Source organism: Rhipicephalus microplus, chromosome 7 (assembly GCF_043290135.1).
Source record: "Rhipicephalus microplus isolate Deutch F79 chromosome 7, USDA_Rmic, whole genome shotgun sequence".
NCBI lineage: Eukaryota > Metazoa > Arthropoda > Arachnida > Ixodida > Ixodidae > Rhipicephalus > Rhipicephalus microplus.
This window is the reverse complement of record NC_134706.1, coordinates 130758966-130780494: the sequence shown is the minus strand read 5'-3', so window position 1 is coordinate 130780494 and position 21529 is coordinate 130758966. Positions and strand designations below refer to the sequence as shown.

General features: G+C 46.4%; 1 long non-coding RNA gene across 1 annotated transcript; it reads right to left on the bottom strand.

Moving 5' to 3' along the window:
• Window positions 1–13198: 13198 nt before the first annotated feature.
• LOC142767076 (uncharacterized) lies at window positions 13199–21529 on the bottom strand. Its single transcript, XR_012884742.1, has 2 exons — window positions 21307–21529; window positions 13199–17163 (listed from the first exon to the last, which is right to left on the bottom strand). It is a non-coding gene; the product is annotated as an uncharacterized LOC142767076 (long non-coding RNA).

Genomic DNA, 21529 nt, shown 5'->3' with positions numbered 1-21529 from the left:
CTTCTCTGACACTGCTTGCGACGTGTTGCATGGCTTTTTTTATATGCACCAAGAGGATTTTTTGAGTAACCAAATGTCCAACCAGAAGCACCGCTGGACGTGAGGTCAGAATCCTTCAATGGTGTCGCCGCTGGGCGACGTCATTCTCAATGAATTCGGAGCATCCAAAGACGAGTGACGTCGCCACGCAATGCGTAAGACTCGCCAGACAGGAAGACGCCTATTGCTGCAACGGGCTCACTGTCCTAGCGTAGCATTCGCAATGGTGTTCTCAAACTCTTGCAATACACAAGCTCTGCAGGGCTAAAACCAGTGCTCTTATGAGGAGCTGATCTCAAAGCGAACATAGCGGGAGGAATACACTCTTCCCAGTCCCATTTGTGCTCGTAGCAAAGAGCTCTCAGTATCCGTTTCAGAACAGAATGCATACGCGCTACCGGATTAGATTGCGCGTGATTGATCGAGCTGTGCACTACTTTTATTCCACATTTATCTATAAAGGTAGAAGTAAGGCAGCTGGTGAAGACACTACCATCGCAGCATTGAATTTCAGAAGGAAATCCGACGCGTGCAAATATAGATAGCAGTGCACCCGCGACATGAGGGGAATTGAGCTCCTTAAGTGGTATCGCTTCCGGAAATTTCGTGGCTACACAGAGAGCCATCAGGATGTACCGACAACCTTGCCTTGACTTTTCGGCGCCTAGTAATTGATATCGTCGGGCAATGGCCTGACGATATCAATTACTAGGCGCCGAAAAGGTTCTGTGATAATTGGAACAAGCTTCATGGGTGCCTTCCACTTGTCCGTGGATTTCCACGCTCTCTGGCAGGTGTCGCATGAGCGTACAAAGTCTTTGATATCCATCCAGCATTTCGGCCAATAAAACTCAAGGGAAACTCTAGCCTTGGTCTCTTTTATGCCGAGATGCCCGGCCCACGTGTTTTTATGAGCCAGTTCCAATAACTGGTGACAATACTTTTGTGGCACCAAGAGCTGCTCATACTTGCGACCTTGCACATTTGTGTAGCTCCGATACAGGAGCCCTGCTTTCTCAAAAAAAGAAACATTCTTTTTCTCTTTTCCCAAGTTTACGCTTTCTATTAGTGCTTTAATCGAGAGGTTCTCACGCTGCTCTCGAATGAGCGTTTCTCAATAAACCCTCGACAGCTTAGTCACACTTTCCGCTACAGGCGAGAGCGTTGCACCCCTCTCGTTCTGACTCAATGGCGCCTTGTCGTCTCCCCCTGCTACGGAAACCGCGCCAGTCGCTTCAGTGATGGGCCGCTCGAGTGACTGCTCACATGATTCACACGAAGAATTTCCTCTCTGAGGTTCCGTTGACTTGCCGCCACGGTCACTTGATGCTTCACCACATTGAATGAGATCAAGCTCCTGCGAAAGCTTCCGCACCTGCGATCGCGTGAGGGCCATGTACGCTAAGTTGGAGAAGAACGATTTACCCTGCTCTTTGAGAAGCTGCTCTGAGTTGTTTGAGAAAAGATAATGAAAACAATCAGGAAGCATGGCAGACACAGCCGCTTCGGTGCGAAGCTTACCGAACGGGCCTTCAATGACAACCGTAGCGATTGGTGAGCAAGCACTCTGCTCCTCGGCGACTTGCCTGATCCACGCACACTCTCCTGTAAAGTCATCCGGAGACACCAATGAAGGATGGACAATGTCCATGGTTGCCGCTGAGTCTCGAAGTGCTCGACACCTTTTCTCATTCACACTAATTTCTTGGAGATAGGGCTCTAACAACCACATGTTCTTTTCCGATTCTCAGATTGTTGCGAAAACAAACTTTTGCCTACAGTTGATCGCGATGTGCCCTTCCTGTCTGCAGTCGTGGCAGATTCGCGGCTTCCGTTGATCAGAGTTCTTTGAAAAGCCCCCTTTCCTTTCATCCTTTTCAACGCACACTGCCCTGCTATGCAACTTTCAGCGAGTATAATACTCCTCAGCTAACTCTGCTGCCTTGTTTAGCTGTACTTCGCCAAGTTTGTCCTGCAGCCAAAGCTTGACATTCTCCTCGATGCAGCGGTAGAATTGCTCCAATGCAATGCATCTCACCACTTTATCGTGATCGTCATAAACACCTTCGCCCTTGAGCCATTCAATTAAGTCGACTTTAAGACGAAACGCGAAGTCAACGTGTGACTCATTCCCATCTTTAGCATACCGGAACCTTTGCCTGAAAGCCTCGGGTGGCAACTTATAACGTCTCAAGAGCACTTGTTTAACCTTGTCAAAGCTCTCAAACGCTTCCCTCGACAAGCAAGTTATCGCGTCGGACACTTCGCCGGGAAGAAGAGCTAACAGGTTCTGCACCCAAAGAGATCGCTCTAAAGCATTTCGCACACAGACGTGTTCAAACTTGACGAGATACTTCGCCATGTCCTTGCCTACTACGAACGGTAGCAGTTGGTCCCGAATTCTATAACCACTGACCTGAACTGTCGGATAAGCTACGCTAGGCGCCTGCGAACACTGTAGGATTGCCAATTCTATTCGTTTCAACTCGAGGCACTCCTGTCTCTCAGCCTCCTAACGCTGGCGACGTTCGCGCCTTTGAGCTCCTTTACGTTCGCGAACTTCTCGTCTTTCAGCTTCTTCGCACTCGCAAACTTCTATTTCTCGCCTTTCAGCCTCCTCGCGGCGTGCTTTGGTATCCACCCAGGCTTCATCGACTTCCTCAGTCGGCACTCCTTCATCTTTCATGATCTCAATGATCGCTTGCTTTCATTTCGCACGGTCCAAAGTAATGCCGAGTTCCTCACGAATTTCGATGAGTTCCTTCACTTTAAGGTTCTATATCAATCACACTAGCCGCTTGCTGTTTGCCCCTGTTAGAAATCTACTTGACAGACCCACTATAAGTCTACCAGCAAGACACGCGAGCAATTTTAACATTGCTGTGTTTACACCCTCCACATTAACTTTGGTTTCAAAGCGCTATGGCTTGAAACGATCAAAGCTCACTTTAATGCTTCACACAGCCTTTCTCTAAACTACAGTAACCTGAGCTAGAGTAGTCTGGTGAACTGAGTGGAAAACGTCAGGCACTCACCGCATCGATGTAGCTAACGCCAGCCGATCCCGCAGCTGCGAACCACTGTTACGAAGCGCGCCTCCAACCACGTTACGAAGGGCGCCACGAATACCACCGCTACCACCACTGTTACGAAACACGGCGACGCCAACACGGTCCCGAAGGCGCCAGTGCTCCGATATCCGCCGACACGGTCACCAGCCGTTTGGTAGCGTAGGTTTCTCAGCTCACGACTGCTTCTGTGCAGAGCTGATCGACGAGTGGACGAGACGACGGTGGGTTAAGCAAGGTTTAGGTACAGCATATATACAGAGGTCTTATACAGCATATATTGGGGCCGACAGTTTAGAGACTGGAAGAGCCGAGCACTCTACTCTGACACCTAGGTCTACTGCTCGCGACGCGCCACAGGGCTTCTTTTATGTGCACCGGGTGGATTCCTTGAATAACCAAAAGCCCAAGCAGAAGCGCCGCTGGCCGTGAGGTCAGAATCCTCCAATGGGGTCGCCACTGGGCCGCGTCATTCTCATTGAATCTGGGGCAGCCAAGGACGAGTGACGTCGCCACGCATTGCGTAAGACTCGCCAGAGAGGAAGATGCCCATTGCTGCAACGGGCTCGCTGTGCGTGCGCGAGAGAAAGGCACCACCGCGTGATGACGACGTTGAGTTGTTCGCGTCAGGCGGGATCGTGTGCTGGCCTTGACACAGATTGCCTTTTTCAGAGGCATGGACGTACGGTGTGGACTCGCAGGCATAACAGCCTCCTTTCGTGTAGTCCTTGGAATGACCACTGGATGGCTGTGCTTCTATATGAGGAATATATGATGAAAAGATGCGAGATGGTGGTACTTGGAGTGTTGAATAGGTGGATGAACGGACACACAGACAGATGCATGCACGGACGCACGGATGGCTGCACAGACGGATGGACGCATAGACGGACGCAGGAGCGAATGCATGGACGAACGCAAGGACGGACACACAGATGGACGTGCGGACGTACGAACAGACGCACGCACGGACGGATGGATGGACGCACGAGCGGCCACACAGACGCACGCAGGGACTAACGGAAGCAAGAACGAATGGATGGACGGATGCTTCGCCCCACTCTCCATCATTCACTCCGTGGATATGCTGCCATTTTTTTTCTATACACCACACCTTCGCAACATGTCAAGTATAAGAAAAAAACCTAATGCTGTCCCAGCGTTACAGTTAATCAACGGCCTCACTCGCGTGAAGCGCGTGCGGTGCGCTGAGCCCTCACGTGTGGCTCGGCCTGCGCATGACTGTATTGTCCTCGCCTGGTCTTGTGCGAAGCAATTTGTGGCGGTGCAATTTAGAAGCCCGTCTTGTCTCCCAAAAAGCACCCCATATTGCGTGATCAACTCACAGTAAATCGCTCAACAACGGAAATAACAAATATGCAAATGCTGAAATCCGGGTCGAAATGAACGACTAAGGTCTGCAATAGATTTTCCAGAAATAACTTTGAAGCAGTGGCAATATTTAAATAAGGGCCGTGCAAGAGACAGCGATACTGCAGGGCTGAGTGGGCTAATCCCCCCCTCCCTTCGCCCGCTTTTTGCCAGCGCTCTGTCGCTACATCTGATGGGTGAAACAGCCTGACGAAGGTCAGGCTGTTTCACACGACGGGTGTCTCAGTTGCCGTAATGAACACAAGTTGATTAAGTGCAAAAAATTGCTCATCAACAAATCGAGTTTGAGAATCTTCCTAGCAAAATTCTACTCAAGGCTGGGGTAAGGCTGCGTATATTTCGCTTCATACATTTGATTTATCGACGACTTGGTAAACGGATAAGTGGGCACTCTGAGAACGTGAATCACTGGGTGACCGTGCTACGCCCTTCATCCTGCTCCACAGGAAAGGAGCTTTTCTTTTTAAGATGAATTTGGGAACTCAAGCGCGAAGCATTGTAAGAGACACTCACATTACTTTCTCCCATATTCCTATTGATATTATTTATAACGCTTTCTTCTGGCAAGAACGCAGTCGTAATAATCTGGAGTATTTTCTTCTTGAAGCACTTCTGCCGTCCCCATGTACTGAAACAACCGTGGAACGAAAATTCTGTTTCAGTTTTTTAGAATCTGTGTCCAGATGTTAGTCATTTTTCAGATCGACACAGGGAATGAGTACGCGAGGGCGAACACGGAGCGCGGCGCAGGGCAGAAGATTGCAGTCTGTCTGCAGCGTTCATTTGAAATGGGCTGCTCAAAACTGTCCACACCAGTCGCAATACTCACGCCGTTTTCTTCTCAATATAAACGAGCAACCTCTAAACGAAGTCGTATCAGCCGGTTCTTCCTGAACAATGAACGCAGCAGTTAGGAGAAGTGCCTCGTCTACCGCCGCTGCTGAAGGAGGTGCCCTAGAGAGCCCCAATATTCGCACCGCCGAGGCAGCTCTCACATAAAGACTCCCTAAGGTTCCCGAACAAAGTCTCAACGCCACCAGGGATAGGATCCCGAGGTGCGTGCCGTCATTGCAAGTGCATTCGCCTCAACATTTTGCCATACGCGTTGGTTTCAGTATCACTGTATATAATTTACGCACAGAAAGACTGCCAGCAATGCTCGGCGCACAACGTGCCTCAATGTTCGAGAAGCTTCACGACATTAACAGATAATTTGGTTAATATTGCATTGACAACGCGAACACTCAAGCCTATTTGATAGCTTGCGCAACTGCGAGTGGTAAGGCTGGAAAGTTTGACACGTGATGTGTAAAAAACGACGCTTCACAACGAAGATCAGCTTCATCGCCGGTCGACACTCTCTTCGCCGATATCGGTGCACAGCGTCCACTGAATGCAGTGATTTGACTTCCCGGACACAAGTTATGTCTAATAAGGCGTTTCACCTTGAAGAAGCCTACTGCCACTCCACACCTCCACCAGATGTATTGAGGTAATGATATTGACGAGGAAAAGATGGTTGATTGATGTGTAGGTTTTAATGTCATAAAAGCACCATACAATTATCAGAGACGCCGTAGTGGAGTGCTCCGGAAATATTGACTACCTGGGGTTCTTGACCATGCACCTAAATCTGAGCACACGGGCCTACAACATTGCGCCTGCATCGAAAATGCAGCCGCCGTAGCCGGTATTTGATCCCGCGGCCTGCGGGTCAGAAGCCGAGTGTACTTCGCCACTAGACCATCGCGGCGGAGCCACTCGCCACCCCGTATATATAGGCAGTGGATCGTGCGTTCGGAATTCAGTATAGGACGTCTTTACTTGGCTTTCGTTTGAGGTTGAAGGTAACGCTTCTCCCTCATTCAATAAATAGGAGTAATAAAGGGGAAAAAAAATTGGGTGTTCCCAAACCATACCGAATTATGCAAATTCACGCGACCCCCCCCCCCCATTCTGTGACGCAATTACTCAAGTTGCCCCATGGGACTATGCGAGTGGCATTTTTTTCTTACCATCTTTTTTCCCCTCTTTTCTCAATTAAAGGCGAAGCATTTCTTAGCGAACTTCGGCGACATTACGCGTATCTATCTATCTATCTATCTATCTATCTATCTATCTATCTATCTATCTATCTATCTATCTATCTATCTATCTATCTATCTATCTATCTATCTATCTATCTATCTATCTATCTATCTATCTATCTATCTATCTATCTATCTATCTATCTAGCCGCCTATATGACTTTTAGCTGTCCTGGTCGTTCCGACAATGGTATTGATACCGAACTTAATATGGCATAACATTACTTTATGAAGAACATATATGACTAGTCATAACATAAAAATCATGATATCGATGTCATAAACGTCATGATTTACTATTTAAGGTCTTGCAGCTCTTGCGGTGGTTTAGTTTACATGGCATGTTGCAAAACTGGTATGGTATTACATGATTGCGTGGCAAACACAAGCGACAGACCCTAAAATGAAAACCATGACATGCGCGTCATGTAACAACATTACTACATGCCAAGCTCATGATGCGCTCGTGAGCGTTTCGCTAGCATCGCATATACCAAATTTGGTGTTACGGTACGGGAATGGATGATGAAAGTATGTGACTTGTGCAAACATGATAATGCTGAGATGCGTGTCACATAACAACATGACTACATGCCACGCTACATGATTCGCTGGCGGCCATTTCGCTAGCTTCACTTTTACCAAATTTGGTATTACGTACGTTAATGGATGACCAAGGTATGATACTGGTGGAAACATGATAAAGATGAGATGCGTGTCATGTAACATGAATATATATTACCCTCATGATGCGCTCGCAGACGTTTCGATAGCTTCACATGCAACCAACTTGGTATTACGCGACGCGAACAGACGACATAGGTAAATGACACATACAAACATGGTAATCACGACATGCGTGTCATTTAACAACATTACTACATGCCACTGTCATTATGGATTCGTGACCGTTTCGCTTGATTTACATGTGCCAAATTGGGTATTACGTGATGTCAATGGATGACGAATGTATGTGACTGGTGCAAACTTGATAATCATGAGATGCGTGTTATGTGAGAAAGTGACTACATGCCACAGTCAAGGTGCCAAAAAATTTCAACGTGACGTGGTGCGCGTGCTCACCGGCGTTCATTTGGTCGGGTCACGCCGGCGTTGCCACGCCACGCACCGGTTCTGCCCTATACTCGCATGCGTGCACCGCGCTGCGTTGCTTTGACGCATGCGCGTTTAAGCGCATCCGGCGTTGTTCTCTCGCGATAAGAGGGAGACGCAGTGTTGTCAGGGTAGCGCATCGGCGCGAAATGCAGCATGTCGCATTTCGCACCGGTTGCCATCGGGCCGCGCTGACGGACGCTGGTTGCGCCGGTCGCGCTTGGGGTCAGACAGTGCTCCTGTTTTGCTGACGTAGTGTTGGTGTGCCTAGCGTGCGCGCGCGTAAACGCTATATTGGAGTAAAAGAGGCCCTTCATGATGCGTTCACGGCCGTTTTGCTCGCTCCACATATACCAAATTTGGAGTAGCCCCGCCGTGGTGGTCTAGTGGCTAAGGTTCTCGGCTGCTGACCCGCAGGTCGCGGGTTCGAATCCCGGCTGCGGCGGCTGCATTTCCGATGGAGGCGGAAATGTTGTAGGCCCGTGTGCTCAGATTGGGTGCACGTTAAAGAACCCCAGGTGGTCGAAATTTCCGGAGCCCTCCACTATGGCGTCTCTCATAATCTTATGGTGGTTTTGGGACGTTAAACCCCACATATCAATCAACCAAATTTGGTGTTACGTGACCTCAATGCATGACGAAAGTAAATGACTTGTGTAAAGATGATAATCCCTACACGCGTGTCATGTAAGAACATGACAACATACCACGCTCATAGTGTGCTCGCGGTCGTTTCGCTAGCTCTATATATACTAAATTTCTTATCATGCGAGGTCAATAGATGACTAAGGTAAACGACACATTCAAAGAAAATAATCATGACGCGGAAGTCATGTACGGCATCATTTACATCTTCCTCGTAACGTTGTGCTGATTTTGAGGTGACATATCAACCTTTCTCATTCGTGCTTCGCATATCGTCGATTCCCACTGTACGTGGAATCTGCCAATTTTTCTCTAATGTCTGTTTGTCTGGCTATTAGTATTTCGTTTTTGATCGATTTTTCCTCTTTCTAGATCTTTTTGTCTTTTTTATCTATTTCTCGTCTCTATGTCTGTAGCTTTATCTTTATTTCTATTTCTCTCTCTTTTTGTTTCTTTCTTCCCCTTTTCTCTCTATATTTTTTGTTTCTCACTTTGTACGGTAGCAGTGCGTGAACGGGACAGACTATTCGGCATACTCTCATTTCGCAGTGGAACGACTATCTTTCGAATACTTTTCAAGCCTGCTATCACCGGATCCGCCATAGGAAGGCGTGATCAGCCAGTGCTGCTGCTCTACACGTGGCAGCGAGACATCACCTATTTAAGCCACTGTAACCTTGACCGTCGACCTTGTTCGGCTGCAGTGCGTGAACAGTGCACAGACTAATCGGCATAACCTGATTTCGCAGGTAATCACAATTTATCAAGAACGTGAAGAACCCCAGCAACTACGGCAGTTACGTTAACAAGCTTGACGACGGACTAAAATGACATCACAAGCGAATTTGCGGCTTAAGGATGATCGTATTGATTGATTGATATGTGGGGTTTAACGTCCCAAAACCACCACATGATTATGAGAGACGCCGTAGTGGAGGGCTCCGGAAATTTTGACCACCTGGGGTTCATTAACATGCACCCAAGTCTGAGCACACGGGCCTACAACATTTCCGCCTCCATCGGAAATGCCGCCGCCGCAGCCGGGATTCGATCCCGTAAAAATGATCGTAAAAAAAAAAGACACCAACTAAAGGAAAAAGAAAGTCAACTTCTGAGCCATCTTAGAAGAAAGAAAAAACGACAAGAATGTCTTCTGCACACGACATCAAGGCATCGCATACAATCCCATTAACTTAAACACTACAGAAAACTAAAACAAAAAACAGACTGAACACTACCATTTGTTCAACGCAGGAATACCGACATCGTATCATCAACTTCGGTTCTTGCTCACGAAGGATGGAAGCGCTGCTTCTGTCTCAGCCATGACACAGAATACAGCGCCTACGACAAAGAATTCGGCACCTACAACGTCCGGCCTTAAAATGCTACAAGGACTTCCAAGCTTGTTCGTTCCTCGCAGCTGCTCAAGTGGTGTCACGGTCAGTGCAGTTGTGCAGGACGCAGTTATCATCTCCAGAACGTCACAGTCAGCCTCGCCCAGAAGATATACCCAAAATAAGACCGGACTGCTTTTCTCTGGTTTAATTTTTTTATACGAGTGAAGAAACTTTCATCTGAAGTGGAACTATACCGCACATTTGGACATTTTTCGTTTTAACTCTCCGCTTTTCGTCGTTTTGTTGATTGTAGCAACGCCGACTAAATTTCAAGGCCGAAAGGCTGCCGCAGTGACGTCAGAGGGGGGGGGCCCAGTTACGCCGCGAACGCGGCGGAAAGCCTGTGTTTCGTTCACGTTTTAGGAGAACCAACGCTCCCGCTCTCGCAGCTGCTGCGGCTTGATTGGGCCGAATAAAAGATGTGGAAAAAAAAAGTCTTACTGAGCATGCTCAGTTGGGCAACTGGGCCCCTAACCTCTGACGTCACTGCGGCAGCCTTTCGGCCTTGAAATTTAGTCGGCGTTGATTGTAGCTAGCGGATTCTTTCGAGGAAGGGGGAATCCTATGACGTAAGAAGGTATTGATGGTTGGTAGTGGTCGTTAAGGAACAAGTGAATAAACGTGACGTATGGGCCAAGCCACGTCTCCCAGTCATCGTAGCCTCTCTCTTTCGCGCGCGCACACACACACACACACACACACACATATATATATATATATATATATATATATATATATATATATATATATATATATATATATATATATATAATATATATATATATGTATATATACAAATAAATAAATGATTGATTGATTTGTGGGGTTGAACGTCCCAAAACCACCATATGAATATGATTGATTGATTTGTGGGTTTTAACGTCCCAAAACCACCATTTGATTATGAGAGACGCCGTAGTGGAGGGCTCCGGAAATTTCGACCACCTTGGGTTCTTTAACGTGCACCCAAATCTGAGTACACGGGCCTACAGCATTTCCGCCTCCATCGGAAATGCAGGCGCCGCAGCAGGGATTGGATCCTGCGACCTGAGGGTCAGCAGCCGAGTACCTTAGCCACTAGATCACCGTGGCGGGGCAAATAATTATATATACACACACACACACACACACACACACACACATATATATATATATATATATATATATATATATATATATATATATATATATATATATATATATATATATATATATATATATATATATATGCGTGTGTGTGTGTCTGTTTTTTTCAAACGACTAAAACAACTGCTTGACGAGTGGATAGCCTGGGCAAGATTATTTTTCAGACTGAAAATCTTAATTCTTTTTGATTTCGAATCTTCCTTGAATTTTTTTCAGGACCAGTCTTTGATTATGAGCCGAGAAGAAAAGACGCCGACACCAATGCTGGCGCCAGAATTCTGCAAAACCAGCTCTGTAATGCTATTGCCATAATATTCGACGGGTTCGCCAACCTTTTTAATTCATGCTCGACAGTAGTCATCTTAATCTGAATAATTTCACAGATATTTGTCCCTGCATTGCATTTTGAGCCACGATTTTCTTCTATGAGGTAATTAAAAACTGGTGGTAATAAAAAAAAGTATACTGGCATGCATAAATTTCATTTCACTGCTCCTTTAAAATTTAGTGCTCTAATTTTTTCTGAAACCTTCTGAGTACTGCGAAACTTCACTAAGACGAACTTGAAGGAACCCAGAAAAGTGCTTGTTAAAACGAAGGTTTGATGAAATGCTGCAATTTATATGATGAGCTAATTAAAATGTGTTGTTGAAATGAAATAAAATAATATTTGCAATGCTGCTTGTATGGATATGAATTTCCACTCATTGAGCACGTTTTGAAGACTGTAGTCCTCTTTTGCTGCACTTGTGTACCTAAAGGGGCCATGACACCCAACTTTAGACTATAATGTGTGTTACGTGGGTTAAACCTTGTGCGTTCACAAACAAGCTGGCGAAAGGTGAGCACACTTGGTCTAACACCAAATATAAAATTGAACATTTTTAAAAACATGTGGGCTGCCTGAGAGTCTGGCTTTACGGTGCACTCGCGAACAGTGACGTAATGAGCGACTAGCGTAGCGAGCGTCTTTATTTCAGCAAATGATTTAGGTCCGTGGTCAGCCGTGCGTCGAATCGAGACGACTTGGCTTTGTCCAGCTTGGTAGCAAAATTGATCCGTTTGCAGCGGTTGAAATCTGTTAGAAGACTGCAGCTTCGATCCTTCTAGCTGATGACGTCACACGCGCCAATGCAAAATGGCGGTCACCGGCGGTCAGCGGAGTTTACCGCCAGTGACTTGTACGACATATTTTGCACAAAAATGTTCTTTTACGGCACGCGTTTCATAATTTTACAGGCATAATAAAACCCCTACTTCTATGTCTGCTTGAAACCACGAATAATTGCGTGACCTTGTCTTGGCCCCCTTTAAGGTCGCAGGGATCATGAAATTAAGCACTGTCTGAGCTTTCAAAAATCACGTCTGGCACAACATTCTGCTGGGCACCGAAACATTTCACTTTCTCCAAATACATCAATGTTTCTATGGTGCAATTATCAGTGATTATTTTAAAAGGGCTTAATCCTAATTCTTGTTTACTTCCTGGAGTCGGAAGCACGCTACGATTGCTTCTGTAGACAAAGTGCCGTATGCATAAACACGACAGCCACAGGTGGCGTAGTCCTCAGAAAGCCAAATGCTCTGTGTATCCAGCCTTTTAAAGTTTCTGTTTAGTGTGACGTTAGAGGCATTGGGTATTACGAACTTTTTTGGTAGAACTCAAATGCACCCTGCACTAGCTTCATTAAACTGAAATGCGTTGGCGCTGGTTCCAATGGCACTTCAATGAGGGAAAATTAGTTCATCTAAATAGTACGTATTTGTCTCAACTGGTTTTGGACATTGCAACGTTTAGGGTGCTTTGATTGATTTGTGGGGTTTAACGTCCCAAAACCACCATATGATTATGAGAGACGCCGTAGTGGAGGGCTCCGGAAATTTCGACCACCTGGGGTTCTTTAACGTGCGCCCAAATCTGAGTTTAGGGTGCTTTCAAAATATTTACATTCCTGCTCTAAAACTTTCCGGGCAGCATTCGCTTGTTCGTTACAACTACTGGAATCGCTATTCGCTTCCTTATTAAGAAGACACCTGCGGGTGAAAATGAGTGATAAACATGAACTAAGCCACTCGCAAACAGTATTATTCATACATTATCAGCAGCTAAAATGACTTATTGATCACAATGAGAGTAACTTGTACTACCTATTTTGTGTTAGTACATGGTTAGGAAAAAATTCATATTTTCACTTTCGTGAAACGAAATTTCGTGAATACTGTAGTATCGTGTGTCGGACGTGACGCACAAAAAACACAGGGCACCGTGCTCAAGCGCTGACCGACAAGAAGTATGCAGCAACCGGTAGCCAAGCAGGAACTCGGTTTATATGAACCAAGCATCGCTATATATACATATGTACAACGGCCTCTGGTGGGAAAAACAAGTTCCCAAACCGGAACCGAAACCCCGATACCACATCACCCCTCTTAAAATGAAGATTATGTTGGGTCCTCCACGCAACCAATGCACAATACGAATAAAATGTACAGAATATACGGAAACGTAATTAATGAACAACAGAGCAGCGTGGAATAACACTGCAAACACACAATTACAAAGGCAATGCACACTTGAGAAAGAATAACACATAACACAAACACACACTGCACGTAGCACAACTAATGATGAAGTATTAAAAATGTATAGCATGTAGACCAACAATACAACAAGGCACAATGCCAAATTACCACCCTATCATCACATCACCCGAGAGAGGATGTCCACATATTCACTTTCCTCTTTGTGTCTACCGTGACTACACCGGTACCGATGCCATTTCTACAGGTGGCGGCTGGATTCACCGCCCGCAGCAGTCCAGTGGAGCGAGAAAATAGGCCCTTGAACTCTCTTTTCAGTGCACTTTCAGCACAGTAGGGGCCGAAACAAGCGGGTAACGACGCTCCGATGGAGCCTGGCTCGGCGCCATCATTGCAGAAGCCACACAGAGAGCAAGAACGAGTACGGTCAGCGTAGACGCGACCAGCGGAATCGTTCGGCAGCGCGCGGACTAGGGGCTGGCTCTGGAATCCCGGCTGTTACGCTTGGCATGTGCACCTCCGGTGGACGGCAAACAGAAACAGTATCCCGGTAATCATCACCAGTCGGTAGAAGCACAGCCGGAGTTGACGCAGCAGCAGTCAAAATGGGAGCAGTAGACACCGCCGAAGTATGGAAAGCTGAGACGCAAGCAGGTAACGTATGGTCAGCAGCAGTAGACTCGACCGGAACTGCCGTCCTCACAGTAGAAGTACTCCCGGTCGAAGCAAGTAGAGTCCACGTTTGATAAACCGCGGGACACACGACAGGAGCAGGCACATCAGTAGCATGGTCAGCTGAGACGCCGACAGGTGTAGCACAAGTCAACACGCTCTCAGTCTGGGCCGGAATTGTCGTAGTACGGGAAATTGAAGTATGGCCCGATCTATCAGTAGGTACATACATACCTTGTGAATAGGCAGACACTTCCGTAGTGTCCTCTCCTTCCGCAACGCACACAGGTGCGGGTCCTTGTAGGGCAAGAAGCAGCGTCGGCTCAGTGCTGCGACGAACCGCAGCGGAAGCACGCTCACGCGAGTCGACGGCGACGCCGGAGAACCGGTGTCAAACGCGCCGGTAGCCCGGGAGCAGTCGCAGTCGGTGAGCAGACAGCGCCGGCTCGGCTCTTTTTTTTTTCTTTCCCTCTCTCGTGCTTCCACTTTGTGGTCACGCGAGTGTGTTCGATCATCATTTTATGCGCCTCCTAGGCTCATTCTCTTCTTCTTCGGTTAATTAATTTTCCGGCCTTCCCAGCGGCTTTTCCTGATGGTTGCGGATCATCGCAGCGGTTTCGGACGCACGCTATGTGATGCGGTGCGAATGCTTTTCACCACTCTACTCTTACCTCTTCTCTTCTGTCTCTTTCATTCCCATTCCCCCTTCCCTGCGCTTAACTGTGGAGGTGCCCTCGATTGAGAGAGGCAGTAACGGGACAGCGCTTTTTTTCTTCCTTTTCCTCTTTCAAAGCCACTTGGCTTGCCAAGCAGCTGGAGGAGGGGGAACACTCTGAAGGGTTGAAGGGAGGTCGCCAAGCTGCGCCTGACGCGACGAAACAGCGTCGCTTGAAAGGGTATTCAGCTGTTTTAACGTGTGGTCGACGCGTTTCTCTTCTACGGCAAGATCTTGGACTTTCTGAATGGAGAATTCCGCATCCATCTTCATTAATTTTTCTCCGCAGATTCGGGGACGCGATTCCTGCTACAATTTGGTCGAACTCCAGCGTGTCGGTACTCGCACCGAAATTACAGAGTCGAGCAAGTCATTTAACTTCGAGAATGTATTGCACTGCGGTCTCGGCTGGTTGTTGCCGTAGCGTCTTGAATGAGGCACGCAGGCACATCAGATCGACTTGCTCCTTGAAAATCGCGTCCAGCTGCTGGAGCGTTGCAGCATACGCGTCTTGCGCGGTGTTCGCCGGGCTTGCATGTTCTACTGCCGGAATTGGTTCAACCTCAACAGCAAGCAGCTAGGAGTTCAAACCTTCAACGCCCAGCGCGTTCAGTAGCAACGCCTTCTTGTGCTCCGGCGTGGTGTCCCTGGCAGCGGCATCGATGTAAACTTGAAGAACGGGATGTCATTGTCGCCATGGAATAGGAGGCCTACCAGGGCACTGCAGGTGCACGGGTGGCGGTATCGCAGCGTACATCCCTGAGGAGGAAGGTAGCCGAACCGGGGGACTGAGTCAGACGCATAGCCCAGTATGTATGGTCTCCGTGGTCGCGAACTGGGGATGCACAGAAGTGGAGTATTGGTAGGCTGTGTCCAGGGTGCTGGACATGGTGCATTAGTAGCAAATAGTCATATGCCCATGTTGGCGGGCTGCACGCTGATCTCCTCCGCGTCGCCAACCTGTAGTATCGTGCGTCGGATGTGACGCACGGAGAACACAAGGCACGGCGCTGAAGCGCCGGCCAACAAGAGTCTGCAGCAGCCGGTAGCCAAGCAGGAACTGTTTTATTTTATAAAATGCCGTGCATATATACACAGGGTAACGCCCCCTAAGGATGAAAACACTTTACATGAAACCGAAACTAGCGTTGCATGAAACAGAAACCGAAACACACCACAAATACATTCGAAATATGACAGATCTATTTTCAAACTCGAAACCTCAAGTGGGCACTCAAAAGTTTGTTTTAGGAATGCCTTATGAAAATCTGGAAGGTGAGGACGTGACAGGTTTCATTACAGAAATATGTACCAGCGTGCCAAAGCAGCAATTATGGCTACACTGCATGTTGTTATTCCCTGCTGTTTGCTATAACACCTATAATTGATGTCCACCTTGCTTTATAAAACAAGAATAAAATTAGATTACCTATATGCAAAAATTTTTACATGACAAAGAAACATTGCAGTGAACATGAATAAAACAAAAAAACTCAGATGTGGACGACAAATCACTATTATTGTGCCCTAAAATGCTCTAATGAATCTAAGTGCTTTGAAAGCTTGGACCACACCATACCACCCCAAAGTGTAAATGTTTGCTTGATCACAAAAGGCTGAGAACATAAGGCACACAAAGTGCGAGCTGCAGCTCGAACGTGACAAATATATCGTATGTCTCATTATAAATTATGCGCTGCTGAAATCGTTCACCAGTAACTATTTTATATTATCATGCGATGAGCAAGTCGCTGCAAGAGAATTAAGTCAATGTTGCGAGGCATCACGATAAAAAAATATTGTTGTACTTCGTATTTTATAAAAAAGTAAGGCTAAATTTTTCACCGTCAAATAAAATCCAGCATTAGCCTTGCATAGATCATTACATAAATGTGAACATATGCCAAAAATACACTCACAAGAAGAATGTTGAAACATCCGTGCTTCTGCTCGCATACATGCACTGAAACAACAAAACGCATCACATTGATTGAGTGACGTGGAAATAATAATAAAGAAAATTGAATTGACGCTGAATTGTTTTATACGAGCCTATCGGCGCAGGAACACGATGGTTCCTCGATTCGGCTCGTATGAGCACAGGCGCCTGGATTGCTCTGCCTGTCCGTTTTTGACTTGGCGCAAGCTCTTGGCAGCTTACATCTCGGACACATCCGTTTGCCTGAGGACGGCATGGGGCTGTCTTTTTTCTGTAATTGTGTGAATAACTCAATTTGGACAATCGGTACCATCCATGAAGCGGTTCACCTTATGCGAACGTGGTTGCGAAAATTTGAAAATGCGGCGATGGCGGCGGCGAGTCTGGCTTGTCCCGTTCACGGAACCTGCATGAAACGCCGAAAGGGGTGCGTCTGTTATACGTTGCAGCAAGCGCTTCCAACTTGGAGTCACAGGAACTTAACAACCGCGATATGGCGAAGTAGTTTAAAGGGAACAGAATCAAGAGTTGGGCTAGCTCGATATGCATGGTATAACTGTCAGTTCAAGCGCACGAATAAACAGAAAGGAAGAGAGTACCAGCGTTTTATCGCAACTAAACGATTTATTAGAAAGGGAAGAATATATATCTTCCTTTCTGTTTATTCGTGCGCTTGAACTGACAGTTTAAAGGGACCCTGTAACACATTTTCGAGCTGTAGTGAAGTAAGCTTGCAATGTTTGCGCATGACAGCTCGTGGATCACATGAGGCAAACATATTTAGAATCCGTCAAGTAGGAGTGCAGTTACAAGAATGCGACGCTTACTTCAACTGCTTTCTCTCTTTTCTCGTACTACAGAGCATGCTGAAAACTACGCAGGAAGGGGCAAGAAAATGCATCTCTTCGTCAGTGCGTGTAAGGAAGGACCTGCAGTACTTTTCCTTTTTGTTCGGTCGAGCACGCGGCTTACTTTCAGTGCAGCCGCGAGCGTGCGGACACGTGGCAGAATTCAGCGGCGGCCCCCGTAACTGTTCATCCCACGATGCTCCACCAGTTCACGAATCAAGCCGAGCTGATTTTATGAAGAAAGCCCAACGTACCCTTCCTCAGCTGCAGCAAGATATGGAGGAGACTACCCTCAGGATATCCGAAAATCTACTCATCGGAACAAGGCTGAATACGTGGTGCGGTGCCTTGCGCGCGATGGCTATTCCCTGCCCAGTCCTACCACGCTCACCAGTTTGAGATCATCTGTCTTTTTTAAATGCGAAGCATTTCTTAGCGAACTGTGGTGACTGAGCGTATCTATCTATCTATCTATCTATCTATCTATCTATCTATCTATCTATCTATCTATCTATCTATCTATCTATCTATCTATCTATCTATCTATCTATCTATCTATCTATCTATCTATCTATCTATCTATCTATCTATCTATCTATCTATCTATCTATCTATCTATCTATCTATCTATCTATCTATCTATCTATCTATCTATCTATCTATCTATCTATCTATCTATCTATCTATTTATCTATCTAATCTATATATCCATTTATCTATTTATCTATCTATATGCCTATGAGTTTTAGCTCTCCCGGCCGTTTCAATTATTGTATCGATATCAAAATTAGTATAGCATATCATGACTGTATGACGAGCATAATTGGCTGGTCATAACCTGAATATAAAGATATGTATGTCATAAATGTAATGATTTACAATTCATGGTCTTGCAGACCTTGTGGTGGTTTCATTCACATCGCATGTTGCAAAACTGGTATGGTATGACATGATTGCATGCCGAACACAAGTGGCAGACCCTAACATGAAAATCATGACATGCGTGTGATGTAACAACATAACTACATGACACGCTCATGATGCGCTCGCGGCCGTTTCGCTTGCTTCACATATACCAAACTTGGCATTACGGTACGTAAATGAACGATGAAGGTATATGAGTGGTGCAAACTTGAAAATCATAAGATGCGTGTCATGTAAGAACATGACAACATATCACGCTCATAGCGTGCTCGCTGCGTTTCGGTAGCTTCACATATACTAAATTTGGTATCCCGTGCCGTGAATAGATGACGAAGGTAAGCTACACATTCAAACATGATAATCATGACACGGAAGTCATGTACGACTTCATTTAGCTCCACCTCGTCATGTTGTGCTGATTTTAAAGCTGCATAACAACTTTCCTCATTCGTGCTTGGCATATCTTGATTCCCTCTGTGCGTGGATCTGCCAATATTTGTTCTCTTTACAGCACCGAGGTACTGAAGCCAACAAGCGAGAACACATTGTATATAGCCCAATAAAGTATTCAATCAATCAATCAATCAATCAATCAATCAATCAATCAATCAATCAATCAATCAATCAATCAATCAATCCACCCTTGACTGAAGCGAGGCGTATGAAGTAATATTTTCTTTCGCTCTTCAAATCAGTCAAAGCCGTTGCCATTTGGCACATGCATCAATATTTGGGGTGTATGGCATCACTTGTAGAGATATGAAGGAGTGTTTTCTAGCCGACTTTAAAAATTGATGGCGAATTCCAGATCCCGTACTGCGCTGTAATGTTTGCTGGCATGTTGTCGTAGTCCTCCAATACCGATTGGCAGCGTTTTCTGGGCATGCTTAGAAAGTGTTGCGGGGCCCCACTTTAGACATGAAGTTTTTTTTTTTTTAGCTGACGATGTGCTCTTCGCCTACGTAACTTTCTATAGCGAGTAATTATCGCAGAGGGGGATATCAGCCAATCGTTACGGCGTGTGGATTCATAGCGAAGGCGAAGGAGGCTCAGATAATTTAATTTCGAAATAGTGACTATGAATATGAAAGAAAGTGAATAGCTTGAAATATCTACGCTTCCATTCTCATGCTTGCTACAACCGTTTTATTTCTACGCAGCTTTTTTAAAATTGAGCGTGTCTAAATACTGCCCACCCCCGAAAACAAAGAAGACATGTCACTGAGTACACCAGTCAATGCTTAGTTCCTCTACAGAGTTTGCCAGCTGGGGCCTAACATCTTGATGAAGCAATAGTTTTCTTTGTTCCAATAACTTAAGTGACATGCCCGGAAACCCTATGCTGTTGTGACTATTTTTATTCTCACCTCCCCTGAACACGTTACGCCTCGAAACATCCTAGATAGCTTCAGTTTGAAGTATTAAAAGCTGCACGTGCCAAAGTGGTAGCGTGCTGTGTATTTCATCGTTTGAGATGTCTCTCACCATGCCATTTCGTTGTATACTCAAAGGTTTAAAAGTAGATTGCGTTTAGGTACTTGTTTCTTCCCGTTTTTTAGTCACGAAACATTGGTATATCGCAGTAGGAATAGATTAACACAAGCCAAGGCCTTTAAGATGTGGCACAAAGCATTTATATATCAAAAACTCTGCGTTACGCCACCAAAAGAGAACCTTAACGTAGCTCTTCAATGGTGAATGAATACTTCGCAAACAGGTGGGAGGTGGAGCTGGCGTCTCGACAAGCAGACCTATCTCCTTCAGGGCCTCAGCGCGACTCTGTATATGTTTCGTACCTTCTGTTCCCACTCCAACAAAGGAGTAATAAAGGGCACAAGCGAAAATGATTGTTGGAGCATGAGGAGGAGCCGGCCAGCTCGGTTGAGTAAGTCAAAATAGGAGAGGAGCAGTCCCACAGGAACGAGGAAAGCGGGTGCTGTGTAGCAGTATACGTTTTGTTTAATTATGGTTCTCAAGGGAGAAAAATATTGAATATCACGAAGGGGCGTGGCGAAAGGTAATATCTCCCCCCCCCCCCAAATGCCACAGATGAAACCCCGACATTCACTCAGTAGAGATACTTACCGAACGCCTCACTAAACTGTGCAAATGAAATTATATGGCCATGTGACGTCATCAGTGACGTTTGTGCCCACGTGTTGACCCCCCTAGCTCTTGTGAGCATATAGACTGTCAGGTAATGTTGAAGTGTTCATCAGCTTCATTTTCGCCGGGTTATCTATTACCTAACAAGCAGACATTGTGCTAAAAGGTACACGGCGTCATAAGAAATGATGCGGCATAGCGCATAGAACGGCCGCACACCATTGCCAGAAATCTTGTGCAAGTATATATAGCGGGAGCAACCACACGCAACTGCCATTGCTCAAGCGCATGTGGTCCCACTAGCGCTGGCGCCTAGTCCGCTTAAGGTGGTTGCGTGTAACTGTATAAAACAGTTAAAAAGTTAAAAAGGAAAGAGAAGGTTTTACGCTTTTGAAGGCTTCATGGAGCGAGTAGCAAGAAATTCAATCTCACCTTATCGCTTCACAGTTTCGCTCCGATTAAAAATACTGGTTTTTGCAGCTCGTAACAAACGAGTTTGAAAGATTCCTGTCACATAATGACCGTTGTTTGGCACGCAACAACTTCCAGCGTGCAAATACAAGTCACTGTATGACTTGGTGATGGGCCCTACGAAGCTATCCAGTATGAGCGATAGTCCAAGTCATGCTTAAGACAGCCAACGCTTAGCATTCGCTGTTGCGTGCACCCGCCTGATAGTAAACTCGGGGCTGGTGCACCCTAGGCGTGTGAAGACCCTCGAACTTGGGCATCCGTATCGCCTCCTCGTACGTGGGCGGGCGCTCTGCCCACCACGGAGTCTGGGTGGACGGGAAGGACGCCATCAGGCCTCCTTCTTCGGCCAACTCCGGGCTGGACGGCGGGCTCGGCTCACGCTGCGCGGGCGGCGGCCGACGCCGGCGAGCAGCTGGCCAC